Source organism: Lolium perenne, chromosome 3, assembly GCF_019359855.2.
Source record: "Lolium perenne isolate Kyuss_39 chromosome 3, Kyuss_2.0, whole genome shotgun sequence".
Classification (NCBI taxonomy): domain Eukaryota; kingdom Viridiplantae; phylum Streptophyta; class Magnoliopsida; order Poales; family Poaceae; genus Lolium; species Lolium perenne.
Window position 1 is genome coordinate 218,162,030 of NC_067246.2, and position 15,557 is coordinate 218,177,586.

The 15,557-nt window shown below is 47.4% G+C and overlaps 1 long non-coding RNA gene across 1 annotated transcript; it reads right to left on the bottom strand.

The window, feature by feature from the left end:
• Positions 1–459: 459 nt before the first annotated feature.
• LOC139838545 (uncharacterized) lies at positions 460–2,338 on the bottom strand. Its single transcript, XR_011755727.1, has 2 exons — positions 2,219–2,338; positions 460–894 (listed from the first exon to the last, which is right to left on the bottom strand). It is a non-coding gene; the product is annotated as an uncharacterized lncRNA (long non-coding RNA).
• Positions 2,339–15,557: the final 13,219 nt, after the last annotated feature.

Below are 15,557 nucleotides of genomic sequence, written 5' to 3' on the forward strand. Positions count from 1 at the left end.
CAAACAAATCTAATATGGGGATTTTCCTGGGTCGCTACAATCGACACCACTAACAAGGAATCTCGCCCCGAGATTCCACGTCCAGGTACGGGGGAGAGGTGAACTATCGGATCTTCAGGCGACGTGTCGATCTCCTCGACACCACTAACAAGATTTCTTGCTCCACGTAGATCGGCGACACCACTAACAAGGATTGTTGCTCCGTTGATGATGATGTGCTTTAGCCAGGACCTCCGAAGATCGAACCAATTAGGTGAAAGTCATAGATCGTCCAACCCACGTGGAAACCTAAGACTCAGAAGCTCAGATGAGAGAGAAGAATCAAAACACGCATAGGTAAGACGAGAAAGAATAGAGGTAAGGAGAAAAATCAGAACTAATCAGAACTATCCAACGAATTTTAGAAAATAGTTTGGACTCTCTAAACTCAACGACCATTGGCAAGGTTATCCTAAAGGCTGGACTATGGGGTATCGTCAACCTGATGCTCTGATACCAACTTGTGACGCCCCAAAACCGGTACCATGAAGATCCCAGCGAATCCGCCGAAATCCGCACGATATCGATTTTAGGAGACGCACCACCAAGCGCCTCGTACACGCCGAAGCATGCACGCGATGCGGGTGGAATCAATCACGAGCAGTAACATTACAACAGGATTACAATAGAGCCCTCAAGAAACAGATATATTACAATAACGACTCCAACGAGTCAAGATACAAATATACAATACAAAGATCCAAATCATACAGAAGATCAACTACGTCCGAGTACGGACACGATACAAATTGGACTAAGAGTCCTGAAGATAACCAGTGGCATCCATAACCCTGCCCAGGCCAAGGCGGAAGGGTAACCTTGCTAGCGTCGTCTTCATCGAACATATCTTCATACCTGCCCGGTTATATCCCGTAGAAGCAGCAATAAGTACGGGTTCGTACTTAACAAGACTTCAAGACGTATAAGCATTCGTCAACCAGTCGTCCTTTGTACTTGAGGCACGCAGGGGACTTAGAGGACGCAAGAGGAACATCATAGGCAATATGGTGGGGTTAAGAGGCAGCGCGCAAGCACTAAAAACCAATAGAGACACTCTACAACATTCGTCTATCAGGGAAGGTGAGAGAGCGCATAAACTAACAGTTCTATACTCTGCAAACATAACACAACCGATGCGTTCCCCCCTCGCAAGGAAGTACTTACAAAGGCACTCACACGATTGACCAGTTTTAACCATTTATTGTTGAAGTTGTACTAACTTACTACGCAAGTTATTATGATAGAAACAGCAGGTGTAAGTTGTCTATGGTCGTGTCATACAGCTCCAAGTCGTCCATAACCGCGGACGCGGCTTATCGATAAGATTTTACCCTGCTGGGGTTCCCAAATGTGCCCACACGCACGATCAACCCACTTGCGACAGGTGGATATCACGACTCGCACTCTCCTTCACGACAACAATGTCCAGGAAGCCACCTAACTAAGTTAAACCCGTATCGAAGTCCGGCCGTATCTCCGAAACGGACCTAGCTGTTTGCGACAGCGTACTAGGTGGTTTAAACACACACTGGGGCGATAAACCACTTCGCAGCGGCTCCGCGACCTATACGTGCATACCAGAAACATGGGATACAAGGCACCCAGGGGCTTCCCAAAGTAAACAAGTAACAGGCTGGCATGCACGCAAACAACAAATGGTAAAGCATTGCAAACTAGTTGTGGCCACTGGACAAAGCTGTAGATTCCGGCAGTGGTCAAGGGGAGACCCAGAAACATACCCACGTGTGGTTAGAGCGCTCAGTCTCGGAACAGATAACAAGAACTCGGGTCCTAGGTTATTTAGGAAACACAAGTGAGCCATCACAAAAACGATCAGCTGACCCACCGATGCCTCCGCTAACAACTATTAACAAGTAACCATGATACCCTCAACAGATATAAACATGTAGCATGTGTCATGATTTCCAACAGATAACCGATAAGATAGCGGTAACGGTAACGAGATATAACAGCACTAGCATGCACTACGACTCGCAAGGCAGACCCGATAACCAAACAATAGCTGTAGGTGGTTGGTGGAGGCAATATAGGCTGCTTGAGGTAACAAGTGGAAGGGACACGTGACAAGAACGCAACTTAAAGCTAGCATGAGGAAGAAGGCAAAATAAAATAGGTGAGCGACTTCTGCAGGGGCAGAAGTATAGGGGAAAATGCTTGCCTGTTAAAGCTTGCCGAGGGACATCCGGAGAACTTGTCGTATCTCACAACACCACTTCGCGATCCTATCCGGGAAGAAGCAAATGCTGAAACACACAACGTATGCAAGCTTACAACTACGGAAGAAGAATCGGCATGTTCATGATATGATATGCATGCATGACATGGCAAGGATGATGCGATGCACTTATCCAATTTAAGCGGGATCGGAACCCCGAACAAACAATTATTAGGTTCGAGTTATTTATCTACCCCGCATATTAAATGTTGATTAGCATGGCAAGACATGGCATGAGTGCGCTACGCAAATTAAATGGAACCGGGATAAGAGATAAGCAATCCCGCACAATTCCATATTTAATTTAGGTGATTCGCTATTACCCAAACCACCACAAGATATCCGATGCGATGCAACACATGATGTTAAGATGAATGCAACAAGTTATAGATGGTACATTTATAAAATAGGTTGGTTCGGCTCAAGGTCTTACGGTAACAAGGATGGTCGCCGAATTCGGGTTCGAAGAGGAAGATGATGAAGCCGAGGTCTCGGTCTTCGGATCCGTGAAGAAGATCTTGGGGTTCTTCTTCGGTGTCGGTGTTGGTGTCGGACTTGAAAGGGCGCCGGTGGTTTTCAAACGGCGACGGGTGCGTCATGCAAAAGAACTTGACCGAGTATCGAGAGCAACAACCTCAACAGGAGTGTCGAGTTGGGTTGGCCTTGTGGCCGGGAAGATCTTGGCTATGCCCTTGTCCGTCTGGTTGGCCTTGATTCAACACATCACACGCAACTGCAACAACCTTACGGCAGGATCCAAACGCGAATAGCTACATGCTTCTTTTGACTTGCGTTGCAGAACTTTGCACGTGGTGGAACAGATGAAATTGCGCCGTTTATCACGCACACTGGAAGCAGAGATGTGCCGGTCGTGTCGGAGGCCAACAAGGTCGGGGCAGGACTTGCGTTGAGGTCATCCGCGTCATGGAGATGGTCAACGACCAGAGGCAGGTGAGGCCGGCGATGCAGAACTTGATGGCGAGGACGACGACCAGACGAGCGCGGGATGGGCGGCAGGGACGCAGCGCCAGGGTCGCAGCGCGCGTGGAGGAGCTCACAGGCCCGAGCCTACGGCGGCCAAAGCGGCATCAGGGAGCGGCGGAAAACGACGGCCTCGGGCGCGCGCTGGACGAACTTGAGACGGCGGAGGGATGCTCCTGTCGACACGCTGTTGCAGGGGCCCAGGCGGCGGCCGGAGTTCAATTGGGCGAGGCGGGGCAGAGAGGCGCTCCTGGGCGCGCTCGACGAGGAACGGCGCGGAAGAGATGCGGCGCGGGGTCGCAGTAGCAGGGCGGCGTCGGGGGCGCGCAGAGGACGCCGGGGATTGTGGAGGCCATGGCGGAGAAGGTTGCCCGCGACGCGAGGCGGAGGTCGCGTGGCAGGGCCGGGGCGACGAGGCAGATGCGGGCCTGCGCGGCGGCAGGAGTTGGAGAGGAGGCGAGGCCAAGCTAGGGAGAGGGAGGAGGCGGCGGCTGGGGCGGCGAGCAGATGGGAGCGAGGCGACGGCGCGGGCTCGGGATCGAGGAGAGACGCGAGAGAGAGGCGCGGGGCTCAGTCTCCTGCGTGCTTGGGTTGGGGAACGAGAGAGGTGGTGGGAGGGCACGAGTGGAAAAAGAGAAGGGACGAGGGTTTTTTTGCAAAACTGCTAGGGGTGGCGGCGGGGGTAGGAATGCAAAAAGAGCAGGATGCTGTCGGTGGGATTAGGGTTTGGAGGGAGGTGAGCTGCGGCTTGGTGGGCTGGAAGGTGAGGAGCCGGCTGGGCCTTCCTGGGCCTGGCCGGTGGAAGGTTGTTTCCCTTTTTTTTAAACAGTTTCTTTTATTCTTTTGCTGTTTGTTTTAAAATCATTTCTAAATAGATTTTAGTAATGAAAATTAACAGAGAAAGAAGAGGTATAATTTGAAATAAGAGAAAGGATTATAATAGAAACAAAATAGGGTTTAATAAAATATTTATGAGGTTGAAAATATATGCATGATGCCATGATTATGCATAACAGAAAATAACAAACAAATCTAATATGGGGATTTTCCTGGGTCGCTACACTGAGGAACCCCTCGACGCCGACGACTGGCTCCAGACTATGGAGAACAACCTGGAAGTAGCCGGAGTGGAAGCCAACGAGAAGGTCTTGTTTGCAACCCACTATCTCGCTGGACCAGCCCGCGCTTGATGGACAAGCACCCGTGCCATGAACGGAGGTCAGTTCATGACTTGGGAGGATTTCAAGCTAAATTTCAGCAAGTACCATGTACCCCCGGGTCTTATCAAAAAGATGAGGGATGAGTTCCGTGAACTGAAACAAGGTCGCATGACGGCGGTAGAGTACCACGACAAGTTTCTTACACTGTCAAGGTACGCCCCCGATGAGACCGACACCGTTGAGAAGAGGAAGGAGAGGTTCCTGAACGCACTGCATGATGAGATGCAGACTGTCCACGTCAACATCCCCTTCGCCGACCTTGAAGCCCTTGTCGACTCCGTGATGTCTACGGGAGCTTCTATTCTTGTAGACAGTGTTGGGCCTCCAAGAGCAGAGGGTTGTAAAACAGCAGCAAGTTTCCCTTAAGTGGATCTCCCAAGGTTTATCGATCTCAGGGAGGAAGAGGTCAAAGATATCCCTCTCAAGCAAGAAGTCTCTTGTGTCCCCAACACACCTAATACACTTGTCAGATGTACATGTGCACTAGTTCGGCGAAGAGATAGTGAGATGCAAGTAATATGGATGAGTATGAGTGGTAATAGCAATCTGAATAAAATATGGCAGCGAGTAAACATGCAACAAAATAGTAAACAAACGGAGATTCGATGCTTGCAAGCAAGGCCCAGGGATCCTGCTTTCACTAGTGGACACTCTCAACAATGATCACATAATAGGACTACTCTACACCCTCTTGTTGGATGATGAACACCACTAATTGTGTAGGATTACACGAACCCTCAATGCCGGAGTTAACAAGCTCCACAATATTCAATGTTCATATTTAAATAACCTTAGAGTGCAAGATAGATCAACACAACCAAACCAAGTACTAACATAGCATGCACACTGTTACCATCACACTATGAAAGGAGGAATAGATCACATCAATACCATCGTAGTAATAGTTAACTTCATAATCTACAAGAGATCACAATCATAGCATACGCCAAGTACTTCATGATGCACACACTGTCAACATTACATCATGGAGGAGGAATAGACTACTTTAATAACATCACTAGAGTAGCACATAGATGATATTCAACTAGATCACATAAAGAGAGAGATGAACCACATAGCTACAACGGAGCCCTCAGCCTCGATGGAGAACTACTCCCTCCTCATGGGAGACAGCAGCGTTGATGATGATGGCGGTGGTGTTGATGGAGGAGCCTTCCGGGGGCACTTCCCCGTCCCGGCGGCGTGCCGGAACAGAGACTCCTGTCCCCCAGATCTTGGCTTCGCGATGGCGGCGGCTCTGGAAGGTTTCTCATACCGTGGCTTTTCCGTCTCGAAGACTTAGGTCGAGGAGGCTTAAATAGGCGAAGAAGCGGGGTCGGAGGGGGTACGGAGCCGCCACACAATAGGGGGCGCGGCCCAGGCCCTGGCCGCACCAGCCCCATGTGTGGGCCCCCTGTGGCCCCTCTCTGGCGGCTCTCGGGTGCTCTGGAAGCTTCATGCAATCCTAAGATGCTGGGCGTTGATTTCGTCCGATTCCGAGAATATTTCCTTACTAGGATTTCTGAAACCAAAAACAGCAGAAAACAGCAACTGGCCCTTCGGCATCTCGTCAATAGGTTAGTTCCGGAAAACGCATAAATATGACATAAAGTATGCATAAAACATGTAGATATCATCAATAATGTGGCATGGAACATAAGAAATTATCGATACGTCGGAGACGTATCAGCATCCCCAAGCTTAGTTTCTGCTCGTCCCGAGCAGGTTAACGATAACAAAGATAATTTCTGGAGTGACATGCCATCATAACCTTGATCATACTATTGTAAGCATATGTAATGAATGCAACGATCAAAACAACGGTAATGACATGAGTAAACAAATGAATCACAAAGCAAAGACTTTTCATGAATAGTACTTTCAAGACAAGCATCAATAAGTCTTGCATAAGAGTTAACTCATAAAGCAATAAATTCAAAGTAGAGGTATTGAAGCAACACAAAGGAAGATGAAGTTTCAGCAGTTGCTTTCAACTCATAACATGTATATCTCATGGATATTGTCAATGTAAAGTAATATAACAAGTGCAATATGCAAGTATGTAGGAATCAATGCATAGTTCACACAAGTGTTTGCTTCTTGAGGTGGAGAGAAATAGGTGAACTGACTCAACATAAAAGTAAAAGAAAGGCCCTTCGCAGAGGGAAGCATTGATTGCTATATTTGTGCTAGAGCTTTGGTTTTGAAAACAAGAAACATTTTTGTCAACGGTAGTAATAAAGAATATGTATCATGTAAATTATATCTTACAAGTTGCAAGCCTCATGCATAGTATACTAATAGTGCCCGCACCTTGTCCTAATTAGCTCGGATTACCGGGATTATCATCACAATACACATGTTTTAACCAAGTGTCACAAAGGGGTACCTCTATGCCGCCTGTACAAAGGTCTAAGGAGAAAGCTCGCATTGGATTTCTCGCTTTTGATTATTCTCAACTTAGACATCCATACAGGGACAACATATATAGACAACAGATAATGGACTCCTCTTTAATGCATAAGCATGTAGCAACAATTAATGTTCTCATATGAGATTGAGGATATATGTCCAAAACTGAAACTTCCACCATGATTCATGGCTTTAGTTAGCGGCCCAATGTTCTTCTCTAACATTATGCATGCTCTAACCATTAAATAAGTGGTAAATCTCCCTTACTTCAGACAAGATGGACATGCATAGCAACTCACATGATATTCAACAAAGAGTAGTTGATGGCGTCCCCGGGAACATGATTATCGCACAACAAGCAACTTAACGGATGAAGCCTGCTGACCGGGTGTATACGTGAGCACGTATCCATTGGTTGACACGTGTCACATCTAGCAATCCACTGTTACCATCATTGTTAGGTTAGCAAACCACATCAGCATTAACAACACTTCCAAATCATGTAGGATCCACCTTTTTGAATTCAAATAGTGGGCCAGATGCACTTTCAAATCACGTAGGACCCACACAAAGTACGCTTAGCGATGGATAAGACAACATCAAGGCAACAGATCCAATTGACGAGAACCGGATCTCAACGCAGATCGTGTGGCATCTAGAGGGTGCTCACGTATACACCTAGTCACCAAATCCCCTCTCAGCAACTTAATAAGAGATAAAGTGCATAAGTACATATTCAATACCACAATAGTTTTTAAGCTATTTGTCCCATGAGCTATATATTGCAAAGGTAGAGGAATAGAAATTTAAAGGTAGCACTCAAGCAATTTACTTTGAAATGGCGGAGAAATACCATGTAGTAGGTAGGTATGGTGGACACAAATGGCATAGTGGTTGGCTCAAGGATTTTGGATGCATGAGAAGTATTCCCTCTCAATACAGGGCTTAGGCTAGCAAGGCTATTTGAAACAAACACAAGGATTAACCGGTGCAGCAAAACTCACATAAAAGACATATTGTAAACATTATAAGACTATACATTGTCTTCCTTGTTGTTCAAACACCTCACTAGAAAATATATAGACTCTAGATAAACCACTTATGCAAACCAAATTTTAGCAAGCTCTATGTAGTTATTCATTAATAGGTGCAAAGTATATGATGTAAGAGCTTAATCATGAGCACAACAATTGCCAAGTATCACATTATTCAACACATCATACCAATTACTACATGTAGCATTTCCCGTTTCCAACCATATAACAATTAACGAAGCAGTTTCAACTTTCGCCATGAACATTAAAAGCTAAGAACACATGTGTTCATATGAACCAGCGGAGCATGTCTCTCTCCCACACAAGCATTTATTCAAACAAAAACAAAAACAAAAACATACAGACGCTCCAAGTAAAGTACATAAGATGTGACCGAATAAAAATATAGTTTCAGGGGAGGAACCTGATAATGTTGTCGATGAAGAAGGGGATGCCTTGGGCATCCCCAAGCTTAGATGCTTGAGTATTCTTGAAATATGCAGGGATGAACCACCGGGGCATCCCCAAGCTTAGACTTTTCACTCTTCTTGATCGTAGTATATCATCCTCCTCTCCTGACCCTTGAAAACTTCCTCCACACCAAACTCAAAACAACTCATTAGAGGGTTAGTGCATAATCAAAATTCACATGTTCAGAGGTGACACAATCATTCTTAACACTTCTGGACATTGCCCAAAGCTACTGAAAGTTAATGGAACAAAGAAATCCATCCCACATAGCAAAAGAAGCAATGCGAAATAAAAGGCAGAATCTGTCAAAACAGAACAGTCCGTAAAGACGAATTTTAAAAAGGCACCAGACTTGCTCAAATGAAAATGCTCAAATTGAATGAAAGTTGCGTACATATCTGAGGATCACTCACGTAAATTGGCATAATTTTCTGAGTTACCTTCAGAGAATTTTTGCCCAGATTCGTGACAGCAAAGAAATCTGTTTCTGCGCAGTAATCCAAATCTAGTATCAACCTTGCTATCAAAGACTTTACTTGGCACAACAATGCAATAAAATAAAGATAAGGAGAGGTTGCTACAGTAGTAACAACTTCCAAGACACAAATATAAAACAAAATTACTGTAGCAAAATAAACACATGGGTTATCTCCCAAGAAGTTCTTTCTTTATAGCCATTAAGATGGGCTCAGCAGTTTTAATGATGCACTCATAAAGATGAGAGTTGAAGCAAAAGAGAGCATCAAGAAGCAAATTCGAAACACATTTAAGTCTAACCCACTTCCTATGCATAGGAATCTTGTAAATAAACAAGTTCATGAAGAGCAAAGTGACAAGCATTGGAAGATAAAACAAGTGTAACTTCAAAAATTTCAGCACTTAGAGAGGTGTTTTAGTAACATGAAAATTTCTACAACCATATTTTCCTCTCTCATAATAACTTTCAGTAGCATCATGAGCAAACTCAACAATATAAATATCACATAAAGCATTCTTATCATGAGTCTCATGCATAAAATTATTACTACCCACATAAGCATAATCAATTTTATTAGTTGTAGTGGGAGCAAATTCAACAAAGTAGCTATCATTATTATTCTCATCATCAAATATAGGAGGCATATTGTAATCATAATCAAATTTATCCTCCATAACAGGCGGTAACAAAAGACTACTATCATTATAATCATCATAAATGGGAGGCAGAGTATCATCAAAGTAAATTTTCTCCTTAATGCTTGGGGGACTAAAAAGATCATGCTCATCAAAACCAGCTTCCCCAAGCTTAGAATTTTCCATATCATTAGCAAAAATGGTATTCAAAGAGTTCATACTAATATGTTCCATGGGTTTTTTAATTTTTGGATCAAACCATCCATGTCTTAACTCAGGAAATAGAATAAGAAGCTCATTGTTGTCCATTATGCCAAACTAGTGTAAAACAAGAAACAAAAAGATGCAATTGCAGGATCTAAAGGAAATAGCTTTGAGTATTTACAACGGCGAAAATAGCTTAGTAGCCGAGATCCGGAGTGTGAGTACCTTTTACCTTTCCTCCCCGGCAACGGCGCCAGAAAAGTGCTTGATGTCTACGGGAGCTTCTATTCTTGTAGACAGTGTTGGGCCTCCAAGAGCAGAGGGTTGTAAAACAGCAGCAAGTTTCCCTTAAGTGGATCACCCAAGGTTTATCAATCTCAGGGAGGAAGAGGTCAAAGATATCCCTCTCAAGCAACCCTGCAACCACAAAGCAAGAAGTCTCTTGTGTCCCCAACACACCTAATACACTTGTCAGATGTATAGGTGCACTAGTTCGGCGAAGAGATAGTGAGATGCAAGTAATATGGACGAGTATGAGTGGTAATAGCAATCTGAATAAAATATGGCAGCGAGTAAACATGCAACAAAACAATAAACAAACGGAGATTCGATGCTTGGAAGCAAGGCCCAGGGATCTGTTGACTGCCAAAACCCACCGGCGGGCAGCGGCTTGTCAACACTGTAGAGCCGGGAAGAGCCTAGAGCTGCGGCTGGCTGAGACCCCTCCGAGCGACGGCTCGCAATGCTCTTCTGGTCACACGTCCGATGCGAAGTGCAAGGGCGTGCCACCTGACCTATACCTGGTCAGGAAGGTGATGGGGATGCCTCGCTTGGTTTCCTGCATGGCATACACGTAAACATTAAATACGAGCCTCGATCGGCTCTCAGGTTATCCTGTGAATCGGCTCAAAGAGCCGATCCACCCATGATTCGTACGGGGTGCACGAATATATGGTGATCCTGCTTGATCAAGATAAAGCTAATGAGATCTACGACGATTTAGGGTTTTCACCGCATAATCGGATCATCCTACTCCAGGTTGGGCCTCGCGGCCACGCACGGTGATCGTAAGCCGATCCTAAACAAGGCCTAAAAACCAACATGAAGTTGATCCTCGGAACATCCTGTTTAGGACTTGCGAACGCCACCCTACGTGCCGCTGGATCCTCCCCCCCTTTGTAAGGCCTAACTATTGCAGATATTAAACTAATCCTTGCAGAACAAGGAGCAATCGTAACGGATCAGATCTACTAAACAATGATCAAGCGGGGTGCCGCCCCCACACCTGAAATAGGTGTGAGGGCGGCTAGACATGCAAGGGTTGCACTACGTAAGCATGTTATACGAAGAACTATGCTAACCCTAACACATCTATGATAACTACGTTGCTCGCCATCAAAGACGCTTCAGTACGAGCAACGCATGAACAACGTGGGGCTTGTGCTGCCTAGATCGCAAGATGCGATCTAGGCAGCATGTCGCTTACCTGATAGAAACCCTCGAGACGAAAGAGTTGGCGATGCGCCGAGATTGGTTTGTTTTGGGTTGAACGTGAGTTGTTGTTTATTCCATAAACCCTAGATACATATTTATAGTCCAGCGGACTTTCTAATTCGGACGTGCACCTAACCGTGCACGAATAAAACTCTAACTTTTAATCTAAGATGCGATCTACTATATTACAGATACATGGGCAATTCAGCCCAACTTCGTGCATAAGGCCAATTCTTGTTTTTCCTTTCATGTATATCTTCAAGTCTATCTCAATCGTGGCCCACCTCTGACTCGGTCAAATTCCGGTGATAACACATGCCCCCCTGGTTTTGGAATTGGTAATTCCAAAATCACTCTGTTTTCCTTCGTCGGGTCATGTCGTGGCAGAACCGTTGCAGTATCCTTCATCATGATGCCTTGCCTTCTCAACTTCTCCGCGTGACCTGGCAGTTTTTTTTTTCTCTAGGCACCACTTCCTCGGAAACTGCTGTGGCATTGAATTTCCACTATATCCCCTTTTATTTAACCGCCATGAACAGTTCTCCTCTGCATCTCCTTCGCATTAGCACTCCAAAAGCCCTCCTGCGCCACCATGTCTTCTTCCTCCTCTGACCCATCGGATCTTGCTAGCCAGTCCTCCACGTCCCGCGAGCCGACGCCGGAGTACAACCCGGCGGAGGTCCACGCGGCCAACACCCGCCGCGCCATTGCGGCCGGGGAGGAGTCTAGCCACGACTTCTCCATCTGGTCAGAGGACGACAAGTCCCTGACCGACGGGGAGAGCGACCTCCACTTCCTCGCCGTTGGGGAAACGGAGGAGGAGAGCGACGACGACAGCTTCTCCTGCGACTTCACCTCTTCCGAGGAGGAGGAGGAGCAGGAAGAGGAGGAGGATGACACCTCCTCCGACGAGCCGCCGGCCAAGCGGTTCTGCCCCTGGCCGGGCAACCTCAGCGATTTCGACAGCGACGATGACGCTGACGAAGAAGATGAGGACAATGAGGGCCCAGTCGGCGGCCACTGGAGCGACGACGAACCCGCCGGAAGCAGCGCCGACAGCGGCGACGACGGCGACGACGAGGGCAGTGATGGCCCGTAGATAGGACCTCTAGAATAGGGTCAGTAGTAGTAGATGGGGCAATGTATCCCCTAGTACTTCCTTTTGAGAGCAATCAGCTCTTTATGTAAGAAATCTATCAATGAAGAACTTTCCCCAATTTGATTTTGCCGATTTCTTCTGAGTTTAATTGAGCCGATTCCCTCTTCTACTGACCTTGCCGATTCGTCCCCTTTGCCAATGCGTATTGAGCCGATAGCACCGCATCGGTTCTTTGAAATTCACCCTTCCCTTTTTCAACTGATGATTTTCTAAATCTGGTGGAAAATGCAGGATCTTCAGGGAAACCTTTGAACTTTTCCAACCAAATCCACTAATCCTCTTCAGTACTCATCATTGTGAAGAAGGTTGCAATGAAGGAGCAGCCGATGGTATCCCCATCGGCTCTTTAAACGGAGTAAAACAGAGCATCCACCAGGCCTGCTGCCCCCCGAGCCTTACTCGAGCCTGCTGCCCCCCGAGCCTTACTCGAGGCGAGAATGTCAGAGAGAATGCGCCAAAGCCGATCCTCTTTCTTCCTCAGACAGCCGATAATCTTCCGTTTCAGCTGAACTAGCCCCAGAGATTGGAAATCCTTGACAAAAAGGTTCAGAAACCCGGATCGGCTCGAAGCAGCTGAAGAAATTTCCATTGTTTTGTTCCCTCGAAGCAACAGAAGGCACCACCGCTGGCCTGGATTTGGTGGAGACTCGATAAACATCGCATAATTCCACTAGAGTCGATGGCTACGCATCGGCTGTTGCTCAATTCTAAAGTCGATGCCCTTGCATCGGCTGAAAATTTTTTTTTTTTTTTTTACTGGCCGATTTTCTCCTATCGGCCCCCAGTATTTCATTGCACACATGTACCCCTGCATCTGTTCCCATGTTTAGGTGCCCCCCGAGCCGAAGCTGTCAAAGAATGGCAGATATCGGCTCTGTAATTCGCACGTCGGCTCCTGATAGGGTCAAGGGCGAACACAAGCAGAACATGTGGTGAGGATAATTTTGGCCGATTGCTGGGATCGGCCTCCATAATGATTGGAGCGCTGACTGAAGGTTCTGTAATGTCCCTTCATAGACCTTTGGGGCCGATCACAAGGATCAGCCTCGCCAAGTTGCACATCGCTTCGCTTCAACTACATGGTCAGGCCAGTGGATAAAACCAGCTTAACCCTTCCCTTTGTCACATCGATGCGCTCGCAGTCGTCCAAGTTGATGCCTGAGAGGGGTTCTTGGCCTGCTGCTTCCCATGCGTTCATGCCAGCCGTTGAAATTTCGGCTGAGTCATCGGCCTGGACGACCTCTACCTCATCTCCATCCCACTGTATTATGCATTGGTGCATCGTGGAGGGAATACAGCAGTTGGCGTGGATCCAATCTCTTCCCAGCAGCACAGCATAACTGCTCGTGCTATCAACGATGAAGAACGTTGTAGGGATAGTTTTCCTTCCTACGGTCAGATCCACGTTCAGAACTCCTTGTGCCTCAGACGCTTGGCCGTTGAAATCGCTCAATGTCACGTTGGTCTTGATTAGATCCGAGCTATAGCGTCCCAGCCGATGTAGCATAGAGTACGGCATGATGTTAACTGCCGCTCCGGTGTCCACCAGCATCTTATTTACAGGCCTCCCATCGATATATCCTTGCAAGTACAGGGCCTTCAGATGCCTGTAGCTCTTTTCTCGTGGCTTCTCAAAGATAACCGGCCGTGGGCCGCAGTCAAGTTGTGCCACGGATGTCTCATCTAACCCTGGAGCACTGAACTCCGAAGGGAGGATAAACACCATATTTGTGCCAGCCGATGTTTCATCATAGGCTCTCCTTTGTTTGGGGCGCCACTCCATCTTCCGTGGACGACCCTCTTCATCCAGGGCTCGCTGAACCTTTGCAGCCAGATCAGGCCGTGCCTTTCTTAGCGTATGCAGGTATAACCTTTCGGCTTCCTCCAGGCCGCGCAACCGCTGAACCCTGCGTTTTTGTGAACGGCTGAGTCCGTCAGGGCACCACCTTGGACGGTGGTACCTGTCTTCTTCTTCTGGTCCCTCGTCTTCGGAATCCTCAAGATCTGCCCAACGAGGTGACTCAGCGCGTTTGCTTTGTGGTGGGAGAGGCCCTAAGCGCTCGAACACAGACACGTTGGCTGCCTCCTTCTTCTTCTTGTTGCATTCTGGGCAATTGCCGATTGTGGGCAATCGGCTCATTCCTGAATCCCAGCAGTGTCTGAAGAAAGGGCAGTCCCAGTGTCTGGCGTTGTCATCTTGCTCCCTTGACCTGTCCGTGGCACGGCGCTCGTGCTCCTCCTCATCGCGATCCTGCCGACGATGTCTTCTGGCTTCTCTAGCCAGACGATCTCCTTCATCATCATAGTTGGACCGTCGGCGTTGGTCATATTGACTCACATATTTGTTGAGGAGGTGATCAGAGAGAGGTCGTTGATATCTTATGTTCTTCACCTCTCCCTCTGTGACGTAGCGCTTGCCATCATGATGGAGCCGATCGCGTGGAGCGGCCTCCTCTGTGTCCTTGCTATGAGAGCAGCTGCCCTCATCTCCATCTTTGCCAGAGTGTTTCCCAGGTCCTACCATGTTGATGCTGAACGAGGGACCTGGCTGGCAACCCTCAGGGTAGATGACTTCCACCATGTTAACGGCGGGGAAGGGTTGGGTGTCGACCTTCATGGCATACTGGTTGAAAATTAAACGCCCCTTCTCTATCGCCGCTTGGATGTGCTGACGCCACACCCTGCAGTCGATGGTGGCATGGGAGAGCGAGTTGTGGAATTTGCAGTATGGCTTTCCGTTCAGCTCTTGCGCCGTGGGGAACTTGAGACCTTCAGGAATCGTCAACTGTTTCTCCTTGAGTAGGAGGTCGAAGATTTGTTCAGTCTTGGTCACGTCAAAATCAAATCCCCTGGGCGGCCCTGGTGGCTTTACCCATTTGCAGGACACGGGGGTTCCTCCCCGAGTCCACTCAGCCACTGCTACTTCTTGGTCTCCCGCAAGAACTTCGTCTTCCTCTGCATCGACCAGGACTACTGCACGCTTGAACTTGTCTTGGTGCAGGTCCGGGTGGCGCTGTTCATATGCTGATAGTTTCTGAACCATGTGCGCCAGCGAGGGATAATCTGCTTGGGAGGCCATGTCCTTGAGCTGTGTTGCAAGGCCAGCTACTGCCAACTCGACTGCTTCCTTTTCAGTTATACGAACCGAATAACATCGGTTCCTAAGATTCCTGAAGCGCTGGATGTACTCTATC